This window comes from Ascaphus truei, chromosome 5 (assembly GCF_040206685.1).
Source record: "Ascaphus truei isolate aAscTru1 chromosome 5, aAscTru1.hap1, whole genome shotgun sequence".
Taxonomy (NCBI): domain Eukaryota; kingdom Metazoa; phylum Chordata; class Amphibia; order Anura; family Ascaphidae; genus Ascaphus; species Ascaphus truei.
In genome coordinates this window covers 24,662,569-24,689,505 of record NC_134487.1, presented here as the reverse complement: position 1 = coordinate 24,689,505, position 26,937 = coordinate 24,662,569, and the positions used below count along the sequence as shown (strand labels likewise).

Genomic DNA, 26,937 nt, shown 5'->3' with positions numbered 1-26,937 from the left:
TTACATTTCTTCTGTACTTTTGCTTTTGTTTAAGTTCTTTCACCAGATATCTGGGGACTTTTTATATTGGTGCTTTAATAGGGAAAGGATTTTTTTTTTAAACATCTGGTCTGTGTAAACCTATTTTTAAAGCAACAGTTCATCTTGCTAGAAACAGAAGAGCGACTCTCCACCATCCATGTTTCATTCTTGTGAGTTTCCGACTTGACATTTGGTCAGAAACTATTGTGATGTGGCATCCATGCACACAGTGAACTAACAAATAGTGATGTTCACACACACAAGTTCATGTCGATTGTGGTATTATATAGTGAACACAATGCAAGATAGGTCGACCGCGTATCTTTGAATACTATTTTAGAAACTCAAAGGGTATTTTTATTTTTTAGAAAGTACAAACCCTGATGAAAACAAGCATATTTTTCTTATTAGCCCTTTAGCAAAACCACATGCAACATACATACTGTATACAGCATACACTTTTTTCCAAACATCTCTCACTAATAAAGACTGTACAAAAAAAACTCTTAACTCCATGCTGGTTCCTGCATTTCTGTGTGGTACCTTTACTGCCACATGTGTCCCATGTTACTTCTCAATCCTGACCCTTTTGTTCCACGCCCGTCATGTCTCCAGCCTTCCTCCACGTGCTTCTTATGCCCCCTCTTACTTACCTTCCTTCTTACTACCACTGTGCTTCTCTGCATCTGCTTCTCTCTCGTTCCTCCTTCTCTTTCTTTTTCCAATTGCTTGTATTTGCCCCTTTCCTTCTCTGATTCATCCTCTATGCCCCCTTATCACGGTGAGATATTCTCTATTTATCCTTTATCTCTCCACCTTCTTGCTTTGTTCTGCATGTCTTTGCCCTCTTATCCATTGTTCTCCCTCATGCCCCCTTTTTAATTTTTGTTTACTCCTTGTCCTTCACAACCTGTTGGGTTGCCAGACGCCCCGTATATTGCATTGTCACCCAAAAATGGGTGTTAGGATGAATAATTGTCTGGTATTTTAGTGCCTTGATGCAGGGTCGCCAACGGGGGTGAGCTGGGATAACTATCCCGGCCCGAAGTATACCTGGGGCCTCTGTTTGCTGCCGTCCCTGCTGCTGGGATGGGCCTCCACACCCTCCGGTCGGTGCCGTAAATTGTGCTGTCTGGAAGTAGGAACCAACATCCGTATTGGCGCGGCACCAGAGGCCGGGGACTTTGTGTGTGTATATTGTGTGTATGTGTGGGTGTGTGTGGGGCGGGGATATTCTGTGTGTATGGGGGGTATATAGTGTGAGTATTGTGGGGCGGGGATATATTGTGTATATTGTGCGTGTATTGTGATGGGAGGGGAGATTGTGTGTGTGTGTGGGGGGGTATATAGTGTGTGTATTGTGGGGGATATAGTGTGTATTGTGGGGGGGGGGGAGATTGTGTGTGTGTGTGTGTGGGGGGTATTGTGTGTTTATTGTGGGGGGAGGGGAGATTGTGTGTGTGTGTGTATTGTGGGGGCGTCCCATTTTATAAAAAAAACTTAAATGTAGCAGCCCTATTCACCTGTGAGTTACTAAACTACAAGTTGCGGTCTCAGAGTGAGTGTTGCAGAAAGCACGTGGTTGAGGGGAGTCATGTTGCTGCATTGTAACTTTTCATGGCTCTGCAGTGACTGCCCATTTAAATGGCGGCCAATCAAGTGAAAAGGTGTATCCTGGCACCAGGTGGTGTCTTTATAGCATAGCACCGCTTAGTAAATATAGGCTATAGTCCCAGCTACTCATTCGGATACTCTGCTACTGTGCAGACACATTCTCCAAGTAACTGCTTGAGAAGATCAAAGGTTACTTCAAAGCTTGAGTTCTGAAAAGTCTTTTTCCAGAGAAGCTACTGAAAGATCACAGCATCCCGAGGATACACAAATCTATGACAGACCGTGAATTTGGAGAATTAGGACTTGAAGTGCCGCAGCAGCACGGAAATAAGGGTTTCATCCTACACCACCAGATGGGCCAGTAACATATTGCAATACAGTGTGCTCTCACTTGACAACACTTAAAGGGCCGTATTTATTAAGCAGTCTTCTGCCATATGGCACCTTCCAGCGCTGGGAGACTCCTTACAACTTATTTAAGTAAATGATCCGTAAGGTGTTTTACAGCGTCGGAAGGTGCCTTGCGTAGGGTTGCCAGGTGTCCGGTATTGAACTGGACTGTCCTGTATTTGGATACTCTGTCCAGTAAAAAATGAGAGGTACTGTAATACTGAACATGTGTGTGTCCAGTATTTTTCCAGTATTTTCCTCCCTGGACCTAGTGACCTGACGCACCTTTCACCATTGAGTCCAGTATTTTGGGAGAAGCCACCTGGTAACCCTAGTCTTGCGGCAGAAAACTGCTGAGTAAGTATAAGCCACAGTGTTCAAGGTACTTTTCCTGATTTCAAAACAAACATCTACATTCATTAAACATTGGAGCTTAGCTCTTTGTGTTGTGTTTTAGAGATATCCAAGCAATATTTCAGCTAAAAAAAAAAGGATTGAGGTTTTTTAAAATAAATACCATTTTCTGTAAAAATAGAATAGTAGGTTTATAAATAAAAAGTACACTAACAAAGTAATGATATGACCAGACTGTGACCACTAAACATATATAGGAATTATAATACTGGTGTAATATGATATACTGGAATAAAGTCCATTTATTTGCCCTTGCTTAACAATTGTTTCATAATTGAAAAGAAAACAGCCCTGCTCAGCTCACACACACACACACACACACACACACACACACACACACACACACACACACACACACACACACACACACACACACACACACACACACACACACACACACACACAAGACTTTAAAAACCACATGTATTTGCCAATGATTTCCATAAACAAATGCAAAGTGTTTTATTGTTAATGTTAGTTGGTGTTTGGGTAGCTATGGAGGTAAAGATGAGTGTTATATAAAATATCCTTCCATAGGCACCATTCCTCATGGGCCCAACAGAGGATGGGGCCCGGCCGGCCAATCACCAATGTTGAGTTCAACTTCCAATCGAATGGAGGACACCTCCTGGTATCGGCTGGCCAGGCCTCCTCAACTTTGCCAGCCCGGGAGACTTGTCCCCGCTCTCACAAAATTCTCCCCCCCACCCCCTAAGTCAGTGTGGCCCTAGTTATCAAAGGGATGTCATACAGAATATCTAGCAAAGTCGTTAAAGCTGCAATTCAAGCTTTTTTTTGTCACTCAATATGTGCATCAATACAATCTACACACTGATTGGGGATTAGATAAATTGCTGATCGATCCGGTCTCATGTAATCGATCGCTGGAATTCGGCTGGGTGTTCACTAAATGCATCTTGGGTAATCTGCTGCACTGACAGACAAAGTTCTGTGAGGAAGATCATGTGTCCAGACAGGCACTAGATTCAATTGGTGCACTGCTAGAGAGGGCAGGCTCAAAATGTGATGCTGTTTCAGAAGGGGAAGGGGATGTGACTTTGTATATGGTTGCTATAGGAACAAAAATGCCTGTTACATTAGAATACAATAAAAATGTCTTTAAAATTGTTTATTTTTATTTTTTTTAAACGCTACAAGTATTTTCTCATAGTACAGAACTAAAAAACACACGTAGGATTTAGCTTGAACTGCAGCTTTAAGGCTGAGTCCCCGCTGGTGCTGAGCGGGCGGCGCTTGGCGCGGTTACTTACATATATATATATGCAAGTTCTGGCTCACGTGATGCGCGCACGCGATTGCGCGGGCACACATGCTCAGCACTTTTGTAAATAAAACATGTAAACTTTCCCGCTCGCTCAGATAGCCCGCAATTGCGCCCCCCTCTCCTCCCCCCCGCGTGCGCGTGCGTAAGTTGCAGGACACCCGGCGCTCATACTCTAAGCATGAGCGCGCTCAGCGCCAGCTGGGACTCAGCCTAAACTGGAAATTTGGAGTACAGCTATTGCACAAAAGCAGCCACCATGTTTATCAGTAAAACGAATTAATTAATTGCTTTTGTAATACATTTTATTCGATTTTTGTAACTATTATTTCAGGGTGGAATCTTAGGCTAAGGACCCGCTGCGGTCGGCGGCGCGCACGGCTGCGGGCCACCAGCTACTTTCCTCCAGTCTGGATGTCCCTGCTGGCTCCTTCCGACTGGGCTGACTGCGTGCTGTGACGCGTCAACCAGCCGATGCTGCAAGCTTCTGGTGATCAGAAGCGCTGACGCGTCACATGGTGCACGAGTCAGCCAATGAGGAGGGGAGGGAGGTGGCTACCGGAGGGAAGCGGCTACCCTCTCCCCGTGTTTGCTGAGGGGGTGACGGGGCACAGATCCGCTCACTGTCTCTCCCCGGCTATGGTATGTGGGGAGATGCAGAGACGGAGGGGGAGGGGCTGTGACATCTGCGACCGCACAGCCTGGAGAGGGACATTACCCCCTGTCATGGCCGCCCCCCCCGACACGTCTAGGCCCCGCCCCCCCACGCTGAAAAAAGTGAGCGGTGCAGTGACTTGCACGCGCCGCCAGCAAGCAAGGCGGCCGTGCGGACTTGAGCGGTGCAGTGACTTGCACGCGCCGCCGGCAAGCAAGGCGGCCGTGCGGACGCGTGCAGCGGGGCCTCAGACTAAGAGATGTAAACCATATGAAGTTTAGCATGAGAATTAGATTTGAAAAGCATGACATAGCAAAGAGATCATTTCTGTGATTAGGAACAGGAGAAAAAACGGCAGTGCACAGCCAAGAAAACCAGGAGGAGGCTCACGGCAGCAGAAGCAAAGATTTATTTATGCCATAAAAAGATTGGACAAAGGTCCCCCCTAGCCCCAACAAGTAACCACCTACGCGTTTCGGGCTCTATGCCCTTTCTCAACACCTTGGAGCCAGATCTCGAAGCCAGGAAGTACAGTAAACTTCCCAGAGGCAGCTGCAAACAGGGACCGGACACGGCTGCGTTCAGAAGCAGCGTGAATCCTTCTGGGCCATCTGCAGGGAGAGAAATACCGCTACTCACCTTTCAGATGATCTGGGAGGCCGTGTCCGGTCCCTGTCTGCAGCTGCCTCTGCCTGCCGCCTGGATCTGTGTCCCCCACTGAAGGTAAGGGATTCGAGTTGCATTTCCCTTCCCCTGGATGATGTAGATGCCCTCATACGGGGCTCTACATCGTAAGGGGGAGGCTATATGCCATATTTGGTCATCTACATAATCAAGGGGGCTGGACAGTGTCACCTTATCCTGTCCGGCCCCCTTGATGGTGTTGATGACCTAATATGGCCATATAGTTCCCCCTTGCAATCTAGGGCATCTACATCATCTGTGGGAGGTGGGGAACACAGCCTGAATCTCTTACTTTCAGCCAGCGTGGGACACGGATCCAGATGGCAGAGGCGGCTGCGCAGCTCATCTGAAAGGTGAGAAGTGGTAGTTTCTCCCTGCAGGATTGCCCATCAAGCTAAGGCTTAGCGCTGAGAGGTCTCATTCAAAAAGCATGGAAGCCCGCAGCGGTTATCCTTCCGGGCTGCAAGACTTGCTGTCCTTGTGGCTGCGGACGGACCGTGTTCGGGCCGCGGGTCTCTGCATTTTTCTCTGCGGCCACAAGGACAGTAATTCTAGCTGAGGAGGAAGGACACCTGTTCTATGGGCCTGTTATTTCAGCATAGCTGTAAGTAGGATTCCAATTTTAATCCTACCAGATGCACTTGTTCTATCCATGTCCCAAGCCACTGTTGGCAATTGTTTGTCTTTTTGGTTATTCTTTGTATGTGTTTGAAGTTTATTTTTTTAGGGTTACACTATGATTTTTTTCCTTGTCTTTTTTGTCTTTTATGTCAAAAAGGACTGTGCTATGAGATATCAGTCAATATCCTTCCAAGGACTGTTTGGTATCCGTGATAGAATCTCCAATTGGTCAGAATTTATTCACTGTGTTATTTTATTATAGGCGCCGGCTGTTTGTTTTTTACTGTAACAAAGCAACATACAATCCACATTATATACTTTCCATATGTGTATAGAAAAAGCTATTTTCTAAACCAGAAAGTCACGTAGCAACTCAAATATAGACTGGCGTTGACTTGATATACAGCAGATGGTACATTTCAAGTCAAGTGAGTTTTAAACTACAAAGCAAGATGCTAATGATATAGTTTGGGATCAAAAACTGAAAAATCATACTAATTAGCTTGTAAATTAAATTACAGTGCAGGATAAAAGATCAAATACATTGTTTGCCACTAATAATGGGGCACCTACTGTGGTCGTTCCCCCCCCCCCCCTCCGTGTATAGGATGCAAGGGGTCTCTGGAGCTTAACTGCATTCATTTCAGCTTCAGGGCCCCCTACTTCCCGAGATACGTACATCTGAAGGGAGCTGCGCCCTCCAGGGCAAACTATATGGAGGTTTAAATCTCCAGCTTCACGCGGCCAATAGGAAGCCGACAAGTATCTTGGGAGCTGAAATTAACACGGTCCTGGTCCATGGATCCCCTGCTTCCTATACATGAAAAAAGGGCAACCCAGAGGAAACGCCACCTTCAAAGCCTCTCAGAAAACAAGATTTTTAACCCATTTTCTCCTATGATGTATTTCAGTTGGCCACCGAAAGCTTTCTTGTTCTAATAATAGTAAATTGATTGCTCATGCATGTTTTATCTGGGGAGGAAAATCTGAGTACATTTGTATAACACTGTGATTCCCAATATTTTTTAACTACCCTAGCTCCCCAAAGTATTTCTTATTGCTTTTTGGAACCCTATTCTGTATTTAGTACACTGTGGCAGGACAGCTTCATGCTAGGGTCAGTAAGAGTCCAAACGGTATGTTTTAGACTTTAACCTTCAGTGGTTTATTTTTCATATCAAAAAAAATAAGCACACAGTCCCTTTAAGGCAAACCAAATCATAAAAAATAAACCTACTCCCCTCTGGGAGATTAACTACACAACATGTCCCTAGCTATCCACCTGGGTACTGGATACTGGATACTGAAATACAGCTTTGTTCCCTCAGCAGGATTGGAACACCGGTTCCTTGAAGACAGGGCTGTGCCCAGCAGGCTTGTTCTTTCTTGTGGTGATTCTCTTCCTGGGTGTGGGGTCCAGCAGGCCTGGGGAACCATTCCAACCAGTGTCCTTCCTGGTTGGAGAAAGTATCTCTCTGCTGGCAGCTGATCAACTGCCTTTTAAACCCCTGTTCAGTCAGGAGTTCTGTTTTCCTTAATTAGCTGCACCTGCAGCTAGCTCCTACAGAGGAATTTAACCTCCGGCATGCTGGAAAACACATACTGTACCACCTCTCTCTGATTTACACATGCACAAAGCAAGATGAACAAGGTTTGGACCCTGGGTCCCCAAAAAAATCACATCCAAAATAATCAGGATTCCACAAAGTAGATTATGTTAATTGACTGTAAACCTCCTTGCCCAGATCTTGAGGAGTTTACATCAGATAGACTATGTACATGGCTGTGCTCAGTGTCTCATACCTTTGCAGCGTGCTGGATCTATGCAGGCTGGGTGTAGGTATATAGATGTAAGAATAATGGGAGCCAAGAACTTTTATCATACAAACAAAGCTTTATTCATATCCATTGATCATGCTCCACATACAGCATAAAGGCAGGTTTCACATAGACATTAACTGGTGTTAAACAATATAGTTACTACTGTAGGTGCTTCTTCCCTTGGTAGTTCTCAGTCTTACATCAAGGTGGATACTTAAACTTGTGCCCATTAGTAATGTTAGATTGGCAATCTCTTGTATATCTTCCTCAATGCCCATGTACCTGGTGGACCCTGGTTGGGGGACACACTATTCTTGGGGATCCTTTTACTATGGATGGAATTCTTACTCTATACTTAAGAGATCGGGAGTTTACTGAGGACCTGTCAGTGTGGGGTACACAATCTTCAGGGCTCAGTATCCCATCACTCTTGAATCAGGGCTTGAATAAAGACTTTCCGGTGGGCCCGATGCAACTATGCTCCGGAGTCTCTTCTTTACTCTGAGAACTCCCTGCGGAGCTCTTCCTGCTCCTCTTTTGGTCTGAGAACAATCTCTGTTCATTACTATGGGATCTATCTATAAAGGGTACGTTCCTTAACTGAAAACAATAAAGGTGACAGGACATTCTTACTACACATAACTGCACACAGACATATTTATACAACTTACAGTGAGGGCCTCTCCAACTGCTACTTCTAGAGGATTCTAGAACACTAGGGGTTGCTAAATATATCCTCCCATCTCCCAGAGGGTGACATCATAGGTCACAAGACTTACAGGGGAGTGGCTATCCTTTCTGCAAGTAATTCTGTATCACATGATGGAGAAAGGAGTAAGTCTGTCTGACCCCACACAGTTAACTCTCTGGGGTCCTTTACCCCTTAACTAGCCAGGGGGGCTACATGTGCTTTTGATGCAGTGAAACAGCCATTTTAGCTGTCACCTCTTCTCTCTTTCTCTGTCTTTCCTACTCTTTGTCCTCCCTTTCCTTTGCCACATTCTGTATCTCCCAGTATGTATGTCCTGCCGGTTACTTTGAGCACTCCACTACAGTAGGTCTTTTGGACACCCCCATTGGGGTCAGACTTACTGGTCAAGGCCACGATGTCCCAGCTCTCCACACATCTCCCACACTCACCCCCAAACCCTCTCTCTCTCGTGATTGACGGAACCCTTAAACAATCCCCTGCTCAACAAGCCAGAGCCCTGGTCAAGAATTTAGTCCTAGGCCTAGTGAAAGCTGTTGCCCCATATGATTAATTAAAATGAACAGATATAATACAAAATGATTCCAAATGATCACAGGATGCGTACATCGTTCCAACACCAAGGGGAATCTTCTTTGTAATGAATGTGTACTTTATTATTGTATTCCTGGAAGATGTGTTCACCATTCCAAAATAATCTTGCTATTGAATTCCCCCCCCAAAATGCATATGTTTCCTGCAAATAGATAATGTTTATATGCTTTCAATAAAAAGCAGACGACGCCTGCCTCAGTCCCTTGGAATGGTATTTGGGACTTGATGGTTTAATTGGCTTATTAGTTCATCATTTCTAAGATCCCGGATATCGCTCATCTGATACTAAACCACATGGGCAAAAGTTCAATACAGTGTATGCTGTAGACTCGCTTCCCCATGGCAGGGAAGACTGAGTTCCCTTTGCTTGAATAAAAGTCAGAGGATTCAATGAATAAGCGATAAAGTAGGAACAGATATGCCAAAATATCACTGTGAACAAGGGAAATAGGCATTGATTAAAAAAAAATTCCATAAAGTAAACACAGCCGAAAAACAAGGTTTCAGCAATTTGGCTACCTGCTTCACAAAATTATTGCAAGTCATGCAATAAGAAACCTTTTTTTTTTATTTCCAAAGGCATATTTACAAATCAGTGAGAAATCTGCCCATCCGTGTCGGGTCAGTAACAGGGCAGGCTTTTGAAAATAGGAAATATCACCCTTGTTGGGTCCCGCAAGGCTCTATCTACAGCTTGTAAGGCAGCTTCAGTACACATGTATGCGGATGACACAATGTTATATGCACACAGCCCTATCCTCACTGACCTTGGACTCGTAACTTCAAACCGGCAGGTAAGTGAACTGCCCGTGCCAGTCCTTGCAGTCCCTCTTACGCTGAAGTTACACCGCTGTAAGGAGAAAGGCATTTTACATGTGACGGACTCAAACTTTTAACTTTTCCATGGTAAACGAAAGCTTTGGAGTGTTTATACAATCTTTATCTAATGTCTTCAGTGACTGTCAGTTTTAAAAACTAGAGCTGAATTGTTGTTGCAAATAAGTAACATTGTTACTGTACATTTGATTAAATATTTTTAAAGAAGCTGATTACACTGATACCTTGTTAATTTTTATTACCTGCTACATGGGAGTGTCGCTTTAAGGGTTAAATCCCATCCAAAATCAACTTTGTGCTTAACACATCATTTAAAAAGATGGGCAGTTGCAAGGACTACACTATTTTTTCCCAAATAAAACTGTCCCAAACCATTTTTAAGTTTTAAGTTTTCGGACAGCCACTATATCAGGATGACTTTATAGGGGAGATTCACTAAGCTCAAGTATCAAGTCAATGGCCGTATCTGGGTGCGATACCAAGCATCAACGTTTAGGCAGCGGTGCGCAAAGTGGGGGGGGCGCAAGATTCGCTGCGGGGGGGGGGGGGCGCAGGGTTTACAGAGGCCCCGCGCATTTCCCTAAGGCATTTCAATTAATGCCGGGGGAGCTGCGGGGCCTTTGTAAACCTTACTTACCTTGATTCAGATGCTCCTGGTGATGCGTCGCCATGGCAACGAGGCGTCAAATGACCCCAACGTGACTTCATGATGACGTCTGAATCAAGGTAAGAGGGGGGGGGTGCGAGGAGAGGGGGAAAGCTAGCAGGGTGGCTCAGCCATGGGGACAAAGATTGCGCCCCCCCCTGGTTTAGTGAATCCTGGCCTATGGTTGCCATTTTATGTCCCAGAACCCCCTGCTCGTCTCATCCTCACAGTTTATCGACTCTCCTTCCAAAGTGCAGGCAGCAACATAGTCGGACTGCCATATTGTTCTATCCCAGCCTGTGGAAGACATGTAAATGCCCTCATGAGTTTCCTATGTTAAGGTATTGGCCAAAGTCTCCCAGAGGCAATACCAATACCGTTTTCTTGGTGTATTTGTGGCATGGTTCATATATTTGATTATAATTGGCTATTTTTTATTAAACATGTTTTCTGCATTGGTTCTCACGGAAAAACAAAGGGACAGTGATCCCCATGCAAAGTGGATCACAACTTACAAACGTCTTATGTTCGATTCAAAGACGATTTTAATATGGGGAAACAGCAGAAACAGCGACATCGTTTCAGGTCCGACATGGACCCTTCTTCAGGTGTGACCGTGTTACTGCTGCTTCTCCACAATAAATCTACTTGGAATCGAACATAAGAAGTTTGTAAGTAGTGATCCACTTTTCTTGGCGATAACTCTACTTTGCTTTTGCGTATGTTAGTTGTGTTGGCCACACACACAGTTTGGTCCCCCTAGTTTTTTTCATTCCCCATTTTGTCTTGAACGGCTGCATTGGTTCATGCCATAATGACAGGGGTCGAAATGTGATGTTATAAGGAGTATGGATTTGCAGTCTACACTTCCGCCTCCTTTTTAGGAAAAAAAAGATTTATTCTCCAGGCTTTCTCAGTTTCTGTACTTAGATCATATCTATAGTACAAATCTTATTAAAATGCAACCCATAGGTCCATGCCACATCCTTTAGTATGGCTGAAGATATGGTAACACTACTTTTAATGCCAGCTATATATGCATATAATGTTTACACATCCCCATATATGAGAATGTGAGGAACTAGTGCTCACGTTTAGATCTATGATGTGCAGTGACATGTACAGTCAGGTCCGCCAACAGGGGGGGAGAAAGGATACTGGTGTACTGGGGCCCGTACGGATAATGTTTATGCCAGTCCAAAAAAAGCAATTACAGAGCCTGTAGGGAATTCATTCAAAACATTTGCTATTCCACCCAGTGGAGTGAGATACTTTGGAGCTACATTATTATTATTATTTTTTTTTTTTAATGTTTTACCAGCAAGTAATACATTGAGAGTTACCTCTCGTTTTCAGGTATGGGCACTGAGTTATGATGACAGATACATGTTAACAAATACATGGGTACAAATACACAGTTACATAGTAGATGAGGTTGAAAAAAGACATACGTCCATCAAGTTCAACCTATGCTAAATTTAGACGACGGATACTTTATCCTATATCTGTACTTCGAGTATATTGATCCAAAGGAAGGCGAACAAAAAACCCCAGTGAAATATCATCCTATGATATCTCATAAGGGGAAAAATAAATTCCTTCCTGGCTCCAGAATCAGATTACTCCCTGGATTAACATCCTTCCCATGTTTACTTATTTGATATATATCCCTGTATATCTTCGAGAGGGAACTGGGACCGGCTCAGAAGGATACTTCTGCTGGTGAGGAACGCGCATGCGGACGCGTGAGCGCCGCCGGACGCAGCGGGACCAAAGCCTTAGATCTGCAGCTGGAAAGATGTACATTTCATGATTTTTTGTATTTACATTACCTGTCTTCAGATAACCATTGTATTGTTAGTCTTAGTTTAGACAGCCTCAATGTAATTGATGGGTTTGACACAGCTGTAAGACTAGAAAGAGGGTGCTGTAGAGCTGTAAAAATGCCTCTCTTCAAATGAGGCGCAGTCTTCCAGCTGTTTGTCTGTCTGACACTGCATATTCCCCTCTTATTATTGGGCATATACTTGTTTTTCCCTCCTCAATATATATTTTTTTATATTTCTCCTAATTAAACGTTTAAACACTAATGTCTAAAAAAAACACATTTTGATGTCACCTTTTAGTTGTCTATGCTGTAGCAGTGCAGACATATCTATTCGTGCTTGTTAGAACTGTCAGCAATTATCTCTAATGAGGTTGGGGGAACATCACAGGGCCGCCAGGATTCCAGTGCTTCTGACATTCTCCGAACAGTGTGCACGGTTTCTGCACTGTGGCGTGTCATAGAAACCTCCAGTTCTAAGATGGTGTAATCTTATCTGAGTTTAGTAACTTGGATCAAGTCTGTGAAACATGATAATCAGCTAGGCAGCAGCAAATCATATCTCCTGTGTCCAGCAATCTCCCTCAGAAACCTCTGAGTGTAACTTTTATAGGACTAGATCCACAAAAATCTGCTCAGTGACTTAAAGCGGCAATACTACTTTCCAACTTTTTTGTAACTTTACTTGTATATGTGAAGAATGTGTCTGTAGACGGACGTTCACAGAGGTACACAATTGGAGACTTTATAAGGTGAAATTATAACAAGGCTTTATTGTGCCTTTTCCTTAACATCAGGAAACCATCCAAACAAGGGGGAAACACAGCTTCTATTCACTTGGTAGTGGTTCTAGTGAAATAATATGCAATTCACAACTCCCTTAGTTAAGCATGTCTCCCAGCCCCAAACACATAGCATGAAATGAACAGATATACAAAGTCTTGTAATAAAAGTCTTATCTGTTCCTTGTAGTTTGGAGGGAAAATCTTCTCTGTCCCTGGTTGCTACCTTTTCTTCAGGGTTTGTCAGCATTCAGGTTTCGAAGTTTCCCCTGTGTCTTGGAAGCAGCTCTGCGGTGTCTTCTGGCAGAGCTCAAGACATGGTCAGCTCCAGAGATCTGTGTTCTCTTGGTCAGTCTCTCCTGGGAGACTAAAGAACCTCTGCTCTGTCTCCAAAGTTCAGCTCACACGTGAGCGAAGGAGTCACTTCCTGTGTCAACAGACAGGCTTTTGTAAGCAATCTAAATCAGGCAGGTGGTGTTTATTAATTGACTACCAGCAGTTAACCACCACACTGCTAGATTAAAGGCACATTACTTGAACAGGGATTACTCCCCTGTTACAGTGTCAATGTATAATTCTATATTCTTACCTAAGCTGGCAAACATGTGGTGCTCCTGTTCTAAAGCTGTCAAAACCTGATTGTGTGCCTAACATTTATTTATTGATTTATAAAATGTGTGGCACAGATTTATGATGACAAATACATGGTGACAAATACATAGTTACATTAAGTGAGCAAGGTTATACATTACATACAAGACATTGCATGCACAGTAAGAGATAGTATATGTTATAGGCCAGCGGTGCGCAAACAGAGGGGCGCGAGATTGTCTGCGGGGGGGGGGGGGGCACGGGGTTTACAGAGGCCCCGCGCTTCCCGACGGCACTTAAATTAAATGCCGGGGAAGCGACGAAGGCCTTTGTAAACTGTATTTACCTTGGCTTCCGGCAGCTTCTGGAGACATATCGCCATGGCAACGTGATGTCATGATGCCGACGCCGGAGCCGAGGTAAAGGGGGGGGGGGGGGAAGGCGCAGAGAGATGGGAACAGCCGGCAGGGGGGCGCAGGGAAAAAAGATTACGCTCCCCTGTTATAGGCGTTGTGACAGGGTCATTGACTCTGTGTATGTTAGTAGGAGATGGCAGTATGCATGCTTTCCAGTAGACGAGGGGTTAACCCAGCTTATTAAGCAGTCCACAGGTGATTCATATTAAACTAGTTCACCTGCTTTAAAACAGGAAGAGGGAATGCCTCTGGGGTGGAAGTCTCTCTGAGGCACAGAGAGAAGACAGAGGAGTGTTGACAGACACAAGCTGCTCAGATTGATCCTGTCCCAAGGGGGGAATAAAGCTCCCAGGTAAGGAGCCAACGGGTGTTGTTGAACATTGTTGGGCTGGACTAGGTTAGCTAACCAGCCAGGTAGTTAGCCTGCACTTTTGTTTAGTCAGTGCCCCGACCGGGGTTAGGTTTTTGTTTACATTTTCATTTAAAGGGACAGTGTACCCATTGTTTAGTTACCCTTTTTGGACAAATAAATCCACCAGCACTATTTCACCAGAAAAGTCGTGTTGTCTCCTCACTTACCACGGCCATCCTGCCACAGTGTATGTAACAGTTACAGACCAGATTAAAATGTGAGACAGCTTTAGTTTTGAAAGAACTTAGGCGGCGTCCAGGGTGTAGGGAAGAGCAGAGCGAGCGAGCTGGCGCTCATGCACAGTGACGTCACGTGCATGTAAGCAGGAGACCAATCTTGTCCTGCTAGAAGAAATTTGAGAGCGGGGGGGGGGGGTGTCAGTGGGATGCGGGGGGGGGGGGGGCATCTATTGCAGTAACATATATATATCTATATATATATATCCCCTCTCTCCCCCTCCCTTCCCTCTCTTTCTCTCCCCCCTGCTTTCTCTCTGCCCCCCCTCTCTCCCCCCACTCCCTCTCTCCCCCACTCCCCCCTCTCTCTCCCCCACTCCCCCCTCTAAGATTTTTCTTGTCGCCCCCGTTTCGTGTCCCCCCGTTTCATGTCCCCCCCCCCATTTTGTGTCCCCCCATTTCATGCCCCTCCCCATTTCGTGTGTCCCCCCCCGTTTCATGTTCCACCGTTTCATGCCCCCCCACCATTTTGTGTCCCCCCCGTTTCATGTCCCCCCCCCGTTTCGTGTCAGAGGACAGCAACCAATGCAATGCAGTAGAATACAAGCTCCCAATGCTTGTATTGCATTGGTTTTGCTTGCTGTCCTCTGATTGGGTACATTTGGTCATGTTCTCAAATGTCGGAGCGGCAGAGTCAAAATTTTGAAACTCCTGAAACTGAGCTCCGACTGCAGCTCACAGGCACGCGCAGGAGGGGCGATCACGCATGCCACACACATTGTTACAATGTGTCTCATCGTGGCCAGCGTGAGCGCCCGCACGAGCTCAGCGCCACCCTGGACGCAGCCTTAGACTGGTGGCGGCAGTGAGAGTCTCCGGTAGATTGTTCCAGTTTTGGGGTGCACGGTAAGAGAAAGAGGAGCGGCCGGATATAATGGCTGCTTCAGTCAGTGTAACACAGCAGCTACATTGTGTTACTAAGGTAACAATATATATTGTTACAGTTTACAGCTCAAACTGCAGGGAACATTTGCAACAAATGATCACAAACAGGAAAGTGTTGCAAATACCTTGCACTGTTTGGAAGGTGGTCTAAAGCCTGCTATAGAAATCAAAAAGGATGCTACAAAACTTTTTAAAATGTCATTAAGAGCTGAATAAAAAAATGTAGTAAAAAATGTAGTAAGTATTATCTACGACTACAGAACTGATTTATTTAAAAACAAAATGTATATAAAATATCACATTTTGCTGCTTTAACCTAACATCAAGTTAGCCTACGGTATCTGTGCATGTTCCAAGGCCAATAACGTAACTGGAGACGGGTGAATCGACCCTAATACATTTCCCGTATTCCCCCCCCCCCCCCCAAATCCGTTTCACGGTGTCAAATCCGCAAACGGATTTGTTTGTTTTTTAATCCGCCCGGTTCCATCAAAACCGCGGTTGGATACAATCCCTTGGCGGATTTGTCGAATCAAATCTGCGGATTTAGCTATCAGTTGGCGGATTCTTATATTAATAATTATAATTATATGCAACCGCAAATCCCACCGTCTGTAAACGTAACAAGTCATGTTTTCTCTGTTAAAGAGAAGCGCGTTAACTGATAGTCGTTGGCGGTAACTGCGTGCCAATAATATGCAAATAAGGTGTTATCCCAACAGCACATATACACTAAAGCCTGTGAAGGTTTATACAGTGACAAAGTTACGTTAAGGCGATGTTACTCATATCCAAACACTGAAGTTGGGTTTTTACAGGTTCTGGACGTAAGGCCACAGTTAAGCCCGAGGTAACCAACTCAGCAACATTTCCCTCTCCTCTTTTTCTCAGCTTCAGTTAAACACCTATTTCAGGGTCTGGATTTGATGTTACGCCAGGATACACTTACTGTCACGTTATTTTATTGGACGATAATGCGATATTATGCTACAATAACATGCCGACGAGCCTGCGCTCCTGAGATTTGGAACAGCTGTTGTTTTTGGATATAATTAGCTTGGAGGAAACTCCGAGAAAATAATGCCCGCTCCTGCTTTAGGTGAGGTGCTTTGATTTAACAGCTTTGTGGATCTAGCTCATAATATTAATATCTTGCCCCCCCCCCCCCCCCCGAGTACATTCTGCTCTATAAAAAATATATTATTATTTTTTTGCGTTAAAAATAAAGCTTTTCTTAATCTTTAGCTTCTGAGGTTATCATGGTAACTTTTACATTGCACAGGGCTCCGGGGAGAGCTCAGTTTTAACTTCACCCGATACGTTTCAAACGCTTATAGATTTAAAAATAAAAACAGCGTTAGAAAGGGAAGAAGAGTAAGTAGAAAAATAATGCAAAAAGCAGACTGCTGCTTTAATAGCATAAGTGTGATATTATGGACTGGACATACGTGAAAACGAGAGGTAACTCTCAATGTGTTACTTCCTGGTAAAACATTTTATACATAAATAAATGTATGCATTGATACAGAGCTACTTAGATGGTTAGTTCTTCAGGCAAGGTCTTCCTTTGCCTTAGGTTTGCGCTCACCTGTTGTGCTTATCCCCACTGTTTGTACCTTATCTAGCTTGTATAGTAATTTTGCAAAGCGCTGAATACACTGTTGGTGCTATATAAAAAAAATTATACATATGTAGAGCAGTAGCCGTTTATAAATCCATGTACTCTGGTTCCGGGATCGTCATCTCGTTCTCCAAAGGGGCTGAATGAGAAACTGTCCCACTATGTGGGTATGACCACTAGACCGATTAAGCGTCGGTTCTACGAACATATTTACAACATCAAAAAAGGCCTGGATACACATAGCGTATCGAGCCATTTCCTCCAAGTGCATGACAAAAACCCAAAAGGTTTAAAATGTGTAGCGATAGAGGCAGTCACGACAAACTGGCGTGGTGGAAATAAGGGAGGGGCATTAGGCAAAAGAGAATCCTTTTGGATCTACGAATTAAAAACACTCACCCCTCTTGGGCTCAATATTGAATTCGATCTGAAACCTTTCCTTCTGGACAGATAAATTATCCATCCAACAAATAGAATATTATATCTTCATTATACAGACTATGGCATAGCATATTATTATATTTGAATTTATTGATTATCACAGGAGAATCACTCTATATATATATATATTTTGTAAATAGCACATATTAGTTATATATACAATAGGACATAAGATTGGTGTCCACTTGAAATTAAAATTGTATTAGCCATATATATTTTCACTGATCACAGCATACATATTTGTATGCACTTCAAGTAACTCATATAATCACTTGGTCACCATTGCACAATTGCTTTTCTCATTATATAAATTAATTTTCACAATAGACACACGTTATTAAATTTATAATACTTCACGCAAATCACATATATACATATTTGATTTAAATCCATAATTACACAACATCATCACAACATTACCCAATGTATGGGAACATATATTTGTATATTTACACAGCACCATCACATTTTTCATCCATTACAAGGGTATATATATTTTTCCTCATTATTCATATGATCTACTGTTGAGGTTATTGTATATTCTGCTCAACATGCTTCTTACATAGGGTTCACAACTGTTGTTTGACGATATCAATAGTGATTCTGAAATTGGGCTATATATTTCCTATGTTTCATAGTTATTATTTAAGTCTTCAGAAAGTGTAAATTTTATTATTACCATTTGAAATGTATAACTTGTCTTTTCATGTTCTGTGTTTGTATTTGTGTATATGTTTTTGTTTGAGACGCTGAGAGTCCCAAAGCATACATCTGCGCATGAGCAAAGATATTCTGGTGTACTGCACCTTTAATCCGGGACTATATATATCGGGACATACAGGGACTACTTTTTCATACTACGTTTACCCCTGAGGAAGAAAGCAAGACTTTCGAAACGCGTAGGGTGTCTCTGAAAGGTCCTCCATACTCGGTGGTGAATCCTGTCCCCCTTGGAACTTGCTGGCAGATGTCCGTTGGCTGCCGAATCCGGGCGGATATCCATCCGCATCCACAAACAGCTCCGTTTGGCGCGCTTTCTACAGCCGAGCAGGAAGGGATTACCATTCCCCAGCAGACACGAGAATCTTCCGTGTCCACGGCGCATAGAGGCAGAAGCTACAACCAGAGGTAGCAGGCACTACCCACGGTGCACTACACACGTGTGAGCCCAGCAGTCCGGTGCAGCAGCAGCAGCCTTCCATAGAGGGGATACTCTTAAATATCCACTGCTTGAACCCTTCTTACTTTTGGTAAGCAGGTACCCCCACCTGAGTTGGAGTGTCCTAACATTTTTATATTTTATGTATTATATGTATTTTTAATGATATGCTTTATTAAATGTGTTTGTAATTAGTCACCTGTTGTTCTCAGTGTCCGTCTCATGTTATATGTTTGTATGTATGCCTAACAGTATTACACTATGTTGTGAAATTTTTTTCCCTTACATGGTATCCCATCATTTGTGGAACTTCCATTCCCAGGAGAAACATCCACGCCACTGGTTGTATATTTCCATTACTATATAATATATGTTTTTAATGTCTTAGTGCAGAGCGCCATTGATGTATTTTTTTTTTTGTACTGTTCAATACCTGGCTGGGGTTCAGGGATATATCGCAGGCTGCCTGCACACTAGGATATAGCGCTACCTATTTGTTTTTTATCTTGTAACTCTCAATGTGTTACTTCCTGGTAAAACATTTTATACATAAATAAATGTATGCATTGATACAGAGCTACTTAGATGGTTAGTTCTTCAGGCAAGGTCTTCCTTTGCCTTAGGTTTGCGCTCACCTGTTGTGCTTATCCCCACTGTTTGTACCTTATCTAGCTTGTATAGTAATTTTGCAAAGCGCTGAATACACTGTTGGTGCTATATAAAAAAAATTATACATATGTAGAGCAGTAGCCGTTTATAAATCCATGTACTCTGGTTCCGGGATCGTCATCTCGTTCTCCAAAGGGGCTGAATGAGAAACTGTCCCACTGGTATAAAGTACATTGTTGCTACATAAAGTGTAACAAGACTTTGAAAAAAATCATTATACTTAAAAAAAAAAAAAAAAAAGGAATAACATAAACATTTTGATGTTTGCTGCATACATTTTCATTATCTGAGATGAAAAGGGAATTTCAGTGTGGACAATTGCACATAACTGCTTTAGCACCTGCAATGAAATTAACAGGCGCAGATGGTCAACGAGCCCTGTGCAGACCGGATTTGGCCTGGGGCTGCAAATTGAATATCCCTGCTCTGGTTTATATGTAATGATATCCTTCTAAAACACTTTCATGTTTAAGGAACGCCTTCCCTGCCAGGCGGAGAAGCAGTGCAGAACATCCCTGTGCATTACTAGCCCATTATCAGTTATTTTACAAGTGGCCCCAGCACACGTTATTTCTAAAGAAACAAATAGATCTCTTTCACAGAAGGCAAAATGTCCCGGTATTTTTATTTTTTGGATGTGTTAGACTTGTTGCGAAACTTTCATTTTCTGGGATCTCAAACATCATCTGTTTTTAACGCTTTTTCAGAAAAAGAAATACCACATTAAGATAGCTGTGTTTTATGGTGTTTTTTTTTTTAAATATATATATTGTTAAGAAATGAATGCACCTTTCATGAAAAATATACTTACAGTATTCTGTTTGTCTGCATTTGTGTTCACCCACCTAAAGTACACAGAAGCAAATATATAAAAAGGTTTATCAGATGTGCCGTGTGATGTTAGGTTGATGACAGAACCGTTCATTTCCTATCGCATATACTGTATCCGCAGCAACTTTGCTTCACTTAAATAAGGGATTTGTTTTTTATTTATTTAATATTTAGAAAATGTTTAACCAGGAAATAATACTTTGAGTTACCTCTCGTTTTCAAGTACAGTATGTCCTGGGCACAGAGTTATGATGACAAATACAGTACATGGTTGCGTTAAACGAACACTGGTAAAAAGTTATGCTAACAGACAGTTCGTGGATGGTTAGAGATTACATATATCTATAGGTGTATGTAACAGTTACAGACAAGATTAAAATGTGAGACAGCTGAAGTATTGAAAGAACTTAGACTGCTGGCGGCAGTGAGAGTCTCCGATAGACTGTTCCAGTTCTGGTGTGCACGGTAAGAGAAGGAGGAGCGACCGGATACTTTGTTGAACATTGAGACCATGAACAGTCTTTTGGAGTCAGATCTCAGGGGATAAGTTAGGGATGTGCAAAGTTTTGATCCTGCGCCCTCCTGTCTGCTCACCTCCTGGCTCGCGCCCCCTCTCCTGCTCGGCTCCAGCGTCAAATGATGTCGCGGGGTCATATGATGTCAGGTTTAATTTAAATGCCCTGGGGGAGAGTGCGGGACCTCTGTACCTGCCTCCCCCCCCCGGAAATTCTCACCTCCCACTTTGCGCACCACTGTCAGATAAAAGCTGCATGTGGTAGGGGTGAGGAGCTTGTCCAGATAGGCGGGAAACTTACCCAGAAAGTATTTGAATGCAGGACAGGGAAAATGTACTTTGCATCTGGACTCAAGGGATAGCCAATCTAATTCTTGGAGCATTTCACAGTGATGTGTGTTGTAGTTAGTTCATGGAGCATCTAGGGCAGAAGTTGCTTGGAACAATATTTTATATTGAACAATAGAAATACTTCATAGCTGGACCGAAACGTTGGATTTGTCTGTATATTCAATACAACTATTTGCTTTTGAACACTAATACTGGAGTGCTGAGTCATTCTTTATCACATTTAGGGGCCGATTCTATAAGCGTTCATAAAAAAAGTCACCGGGCCGTTTAATTCGCCAGTTGTTTGAGCGTTGCTATCACGGTATTCAGAGAGCCTCGATTACCTGTGATAGCAAAATTCCCAAAATGGGCGAGTTGCCGGCGACGTGATGATCGCCTCTCTGATAGTAGAGGGTAGAAACTCCACGCTCTGACTCCGTTCCTCACTGAGACAGTGTGGAGTTTCTACCCTCTACCACATGTATTGCGGGACACGAGACGCGGTGTCTGGAGCAGGGAAGCCTGCTGCTGTTATTGAGGTGCCGGGAATATGGAGCCCTGCGGCGGCCCCAAGTCATCATAGATGATTTATTCCAAGGATCATGATAGCGGAGTCGTGATCCCTCATCTGCACAGTTGATACCGTTCTTCAACGGGAGATGCCAGATCCACAGATATCCTCTCAACTGAATGTGTTTCTTATCTATCATGTGAGTGCAAGTCCTGTCGACTTAACTCTTTTATCCTTAATAAATTGCATAAGAATATTTTGCTATGGAACTGGTGCTTTGATTTTTTCTTTTCCTTCTATGTATATTTATATATTGAACAATATTATACTATGAGAGTTTGGAATTTTAACTGGGTAGCGCGTCTGAGATCAGATGCATTGTAAGGAACCCCAACCCTCACTAATAGCGCGTCTGAGATCAGATGCATTGTAAGGAACCCCAACCCTCACTAATAGCGTGTCTGAGATCAGATGCATTGTAAGGAACCTCAACCCTCTCTAATAGCGTGTCTGAGATCTGATGCATTGTAAGGAACCCCAACCCTCTCTAATAGCGTGTCTGAGATCAGATACATTGTAAGGAACCCCAACCCTCTCTAATAGTGTGTCTGAGATCAGATGCATTGTAAGGAAACCCAACCCTCTCTAATCAGATGCATTGTAAGGAACTCCAACCCTCTCTAATAGCGCGTCTGAGATCAGATGATTGTAAGGAACGCCAACCCTCTCTAATAGCACGTCTGAGATCAGAAGCATTGTAAGGAACCCCAACCCTCTCTAATAGCACGTCTGAGATCAGATGTATTGTAAGGAGCCCCAACCCTTTCTAATAGCACATCTGAGATCAGACGCATTGTAAGGAGCTCCAACCCTTTCTAATAGAGCGTCTGAGATCAGATGCATTGTAAGGAACGCCAACCCTCTCTAATAGTGCGTCTGAGATCAGATGTATTGTAAATTGTTCTGTATTTGGTACAATTTTCAAATTACCTGAAAATTGCAGGGAACCCTTTAGGGATGCCCGCGGAACCCCTGTTGAAAAACACAGACATTAGATGCTGCTGCAAGTTAACACAAAATAAATTATTTCAAGCAAACTGATACAGTTTTGTATTCCCCTGGGCTTTCAAAAGCACGAAGTACAATAAAGAACAGGAAGCTGCATAAACGTATAATAATGTAGTCATTATAACCATTATGTTAGCAGGAAGGGTCTTTGTCTCTGCTGCTTCTGTTACCAGGTAATTCTATTGTAAATCAAACAAGCCTTGGTAAAGTGTTATTTTATTAATATTTCAAAACGCAATGTGGATTCTGAGAATGAAGTGTCATGTTAGATGGATGGGTACGGATACCAGGCACTTCTCATTTGCTATCCGTTGGAAGCAATTTGGTTTAATGTGTCTGTTCTGGGAATTGGCCTGAAACCTTCAAAGTAGATTATTTTTCTTGCGGTTTTAAAATTGGTGCAGGTTTCTGTAACGTGCTGAAATAGTTTTCCCTTCAGGCTTCATCATTACATTTTTGGGATACTTACATGCCGACTACGTCATGCAAGTATCTCTTTAGGGCTTTAACCTTTACATTTTTTGTTATGTGTAATATGTCTTGGATGTAATAAAGGTAAAAGATGACAATCTAACATTAGTACAATAAGCAGCTGTAGTCACAGGCAGCAGCATGGAATGTTACCTTTACGATTCTGGAAGCTCTGCAGCACCTATGTTCCATTGACCTTTCAACGCTAAGGGCGAGATCAAAAACTCTCTGTTAACTTGGGGCTCACAACAGGGCATTACCTAAAACAGGAACAGACGTTATGTTCCCTGAATTACCATGGTATCCTCACCGCTAATTATATGCAAAAACAATGCCCAATTTCAATTCCATTAGCATAGTCCTAACGTGATGTTATTATAGCGTAATGTTGTGTTAGCTTCCAATAACGTGATGTTATTATTGCACAATGTTATGTTGGCTTCAAATAACGTGATGTTATTATAGCACATTGTTGTGTTGGCTTCCAATAACGTGATGTTATTATAGCACAATGTTGTGTTGGCTTCCAATAACGTGATGTTATTATAGCACAATGTTGTGTTGGCTTCCAATAACGTGATGTTATTATAGCACAATGTTGTGTTGGCTTCCAATAATGTGAGGTTATTTAAGTAATAATCCCCAAAGAACAGGGCATTAATGGCTGGAAGAGTTGAAGGCCGAGGGACTTTAACCCAGCCAGGGCATTATTGGCCAGTAATGCCCTGTTCTGAGGGGATTATTACTATTATAGGCTAAATGTAGGCTTATTTCATAAATAATAGACACTTTTGTATAGTTAAGTAGATTTTTTTATTAAAATAAAATGGTAAATATATGAAACCACCTCTATATACGCTTACACTGCAGATATCTATATCCACACACTGCCACACACACACGCTCACACACACCAGCTCACACACAAACTGCTGCTACACACACACACACACACGCACACGCAAACACACACACACACACACACACACACACACACACACACACACACACACACACACACACACACACACACACACACACACCACACACAACACAGTACCTCTACACACACAAGCACACCACACACACACACACACTGGTGCTCTACACAAACAACACAGCACCTCCTCTACACTCACAACACAGCACCTCTACACACACAACACAGCACCTCTACACACACAACACAGCACCTCTACACACACAACACAGCAGCTCTACACACACAGCAACTTTACACACACAAACTCTGCTGCTACACACACATGCTACACCCATAAACACTGCTGCTGACACTGACACACACACACACACACACACACACACACACACACACACACACACACACACACACACACACACACACACACACACACACACACACACACAGTATCTCTACATGATGTTATTATAGCACAATGTTGTGTTGGCTTCCAATAATGTGAGGATATTTAAGTAATAATCCCCAAAGAACAGGGCATTACTGGCCTATAACACTGGGCATTACTGGCCTACACTGCCACACACACACGCTCACACACCAGCTCACACATACCAGCTCACACAAAAACTGCTGCCACACACACACACACACACACACACACAAACACACACCACACACACACTCTACACACACAAGCACACACCACACACACACTCTACACACACAAGCACACACACACACACACACACACACTGGAGCTCTAGACACACAACACAGCACCTCCTCTACACTCACAACACAGCACCTCTACACACACAACACAGCACCTCTACACACACAATACAGCACCTCTACACACACAACACAGCAGCTCTACACACACAGCAACTTTACACACACAAACTCTGCTGTTACACACACATGCTACACCCATAAACACTGCTGCTGACACTGACACACACACACACACACACACACACACACACACACACACACACACACACACACACACACACACACACACACACACTGGAGCTCTATATACACACACACACACACACACACACACACACACACACACACACACACACACACACACACACACATACATCAGCTCTACACACACACAAACTGCTGCTACACATGCAACAGCACAACACACACACTGCAGCCACAATCAAAAATTCAGCAACTTACTAAACTTTGCACTCTCCCCCCATGTCTACACACAACACAGCACCTCTACACCCCCCCCCACACACACACACACAACACTGCACTCTTATACACAGCACCTCTACACACAACACACAAACTGCTGCTACACACATGCTACACCCATAAACACTGCTGCTGACACACACACACTGGAGCTCTATACACACACACACACACACACACACACACACACACACACACACACACACACACACACACACACACACACACAACACAACAGCACACACACTGCTACTGACACACTCACACACAATCTGCAGCCACAAACAAACTGCAGACAGCCACTTACTTCTTTGCAGACTCCCCCTCTCCCCCAATTCAACTGAATCTGCTCAGAAAACCTCAGTCAGCTCGGGAGGGGGAGGAGTCAAACCGTGGCTGATACTTTTTGACCAATCCCCTGCCCTGTCTCAGAGCTGTTACTTAATTCTAACCAATCCCCTCCCCTGTCTCAGCTGTTCTGAAAGCTGATTGGTTGGAAATAAACAGATTGAAAACTGCACTTTGCAAGCTGCTAAAATTCAGGACATTACGGATTGGATAATGCCCGGAATTTTAACCAATCAGAGAGCAGGGATTTCAATAATGCCCTGAATTTTACTGCTTTAGCCTATAATATAGCATAATGTTGTGTTGGCTTCCAATAACGTGAGGTTATTATAGCATTATGTTGTGTTAGCTTCCAATAACGTGAGGTTATTATATCATTATGTTGTGTTAGCTTCCAATAACGTGATATTATTATAGCATAAGGTTGTGTTAGCTTCCAATAACGTGATGTTATTATAGCATAATGTTGTGTTGGCTTCCAATAAAGTGATGTTATTATAGCGTAATGTTGGGTTGGCTTCCAATAAAGTGATGTTATTATAGCACAATGTTGTGTTAGCTTCCAATAACGTGATGTTATTATAGCATAATGTTGTGTTAGCTTCCAATAGCATGATGTTATTGTAACCCTGCTTTCCCCCCTCCCCCAGACTCTACGGTGGTGTCTAGGGTGCATGAGGGCAGATTACATGCGGTGTGGTGCGTACCTGTGAGGAACAGGAGGGCCTGAGCTTCCCGCGATGTGGGGGAGCCAGGACCGGGCTTCTGGGGTGGTAGCCTCCATGATCTCTTGGTGGTGCAGCGCCTCCATCTTCTATAGTCTCAGGAATATGGGACAGGACAGGTATAGAAGAACCCCTTGGGTCCCAGGGTAGTACTTTCCAAGTCACACACAGTCTTTACGGATGAAGAATAGTCTCTTTATTTGACAATGCAACAATATCCCAACGATAAGGGCTTCCAACAGCCGCAACACAATAGCCAGGACGGGTTATACGCCACTCGCCTCCGCCCAAATAATTCCTCCTCTCCTTCCCTCCAAGTCACTCTTCCGGCAGGATGGTCTGAGTTAGGGCTTCAATACCCCGTGGCCCACCCCCGAGGGTAGCCTCGCGGTGGGTCTTGGATTCTCCCCATCACCCCTGGCAGTGGGGTGAGGGCATTGGTCCACCAAGTCTATAACTCTATCAGCTCTACTAAAGGACGCTGATTCTTTCCGCTCTGCTTTCGCCTGCACTCTGCGCAGGGGAAACTGTAGGCCCCTCCAAATCCTCGGACCGATCCGCAGGATTTCTTGACTCATGGCCCGTTAACGGCACTGCATACTCCCGGCATAACTAACCGGCAACTCCAGACTCTGACTACTCTCGAACGA

The 26,937-nt window shown here is 43.6% G+C and overlaps 1 protein-coding gene and 1 long non-coding RNA gene across 3 annotated transcripts in view; one reads left to right on the top strand and one right to left on the bottom strand.

The window, feature by feature from the left end:
* Positions 1-26,937, top strand: part of CCDC3 (coiled-coil domain containing 3) — a 125,217-nt gene that overhangs the window by 63,102 nt on the left and 35,178 nt on the right. The window lies entirely within an intron of this gene.
* On the bottom strand, positions 20,136-23,273 carry LOC142494362 (uncharacterized). Its single transcript, XR_012801395.1, has 3 exons — positions 23,204-23,273; positions 22,502-22,543; positions 20,136-20,170 (listed from the first exon to the last, which is right to left on the bottom strand). It is a non-coding gene; the product is annotated as an uncharacterized LOC142494362 (long non-coding RNA).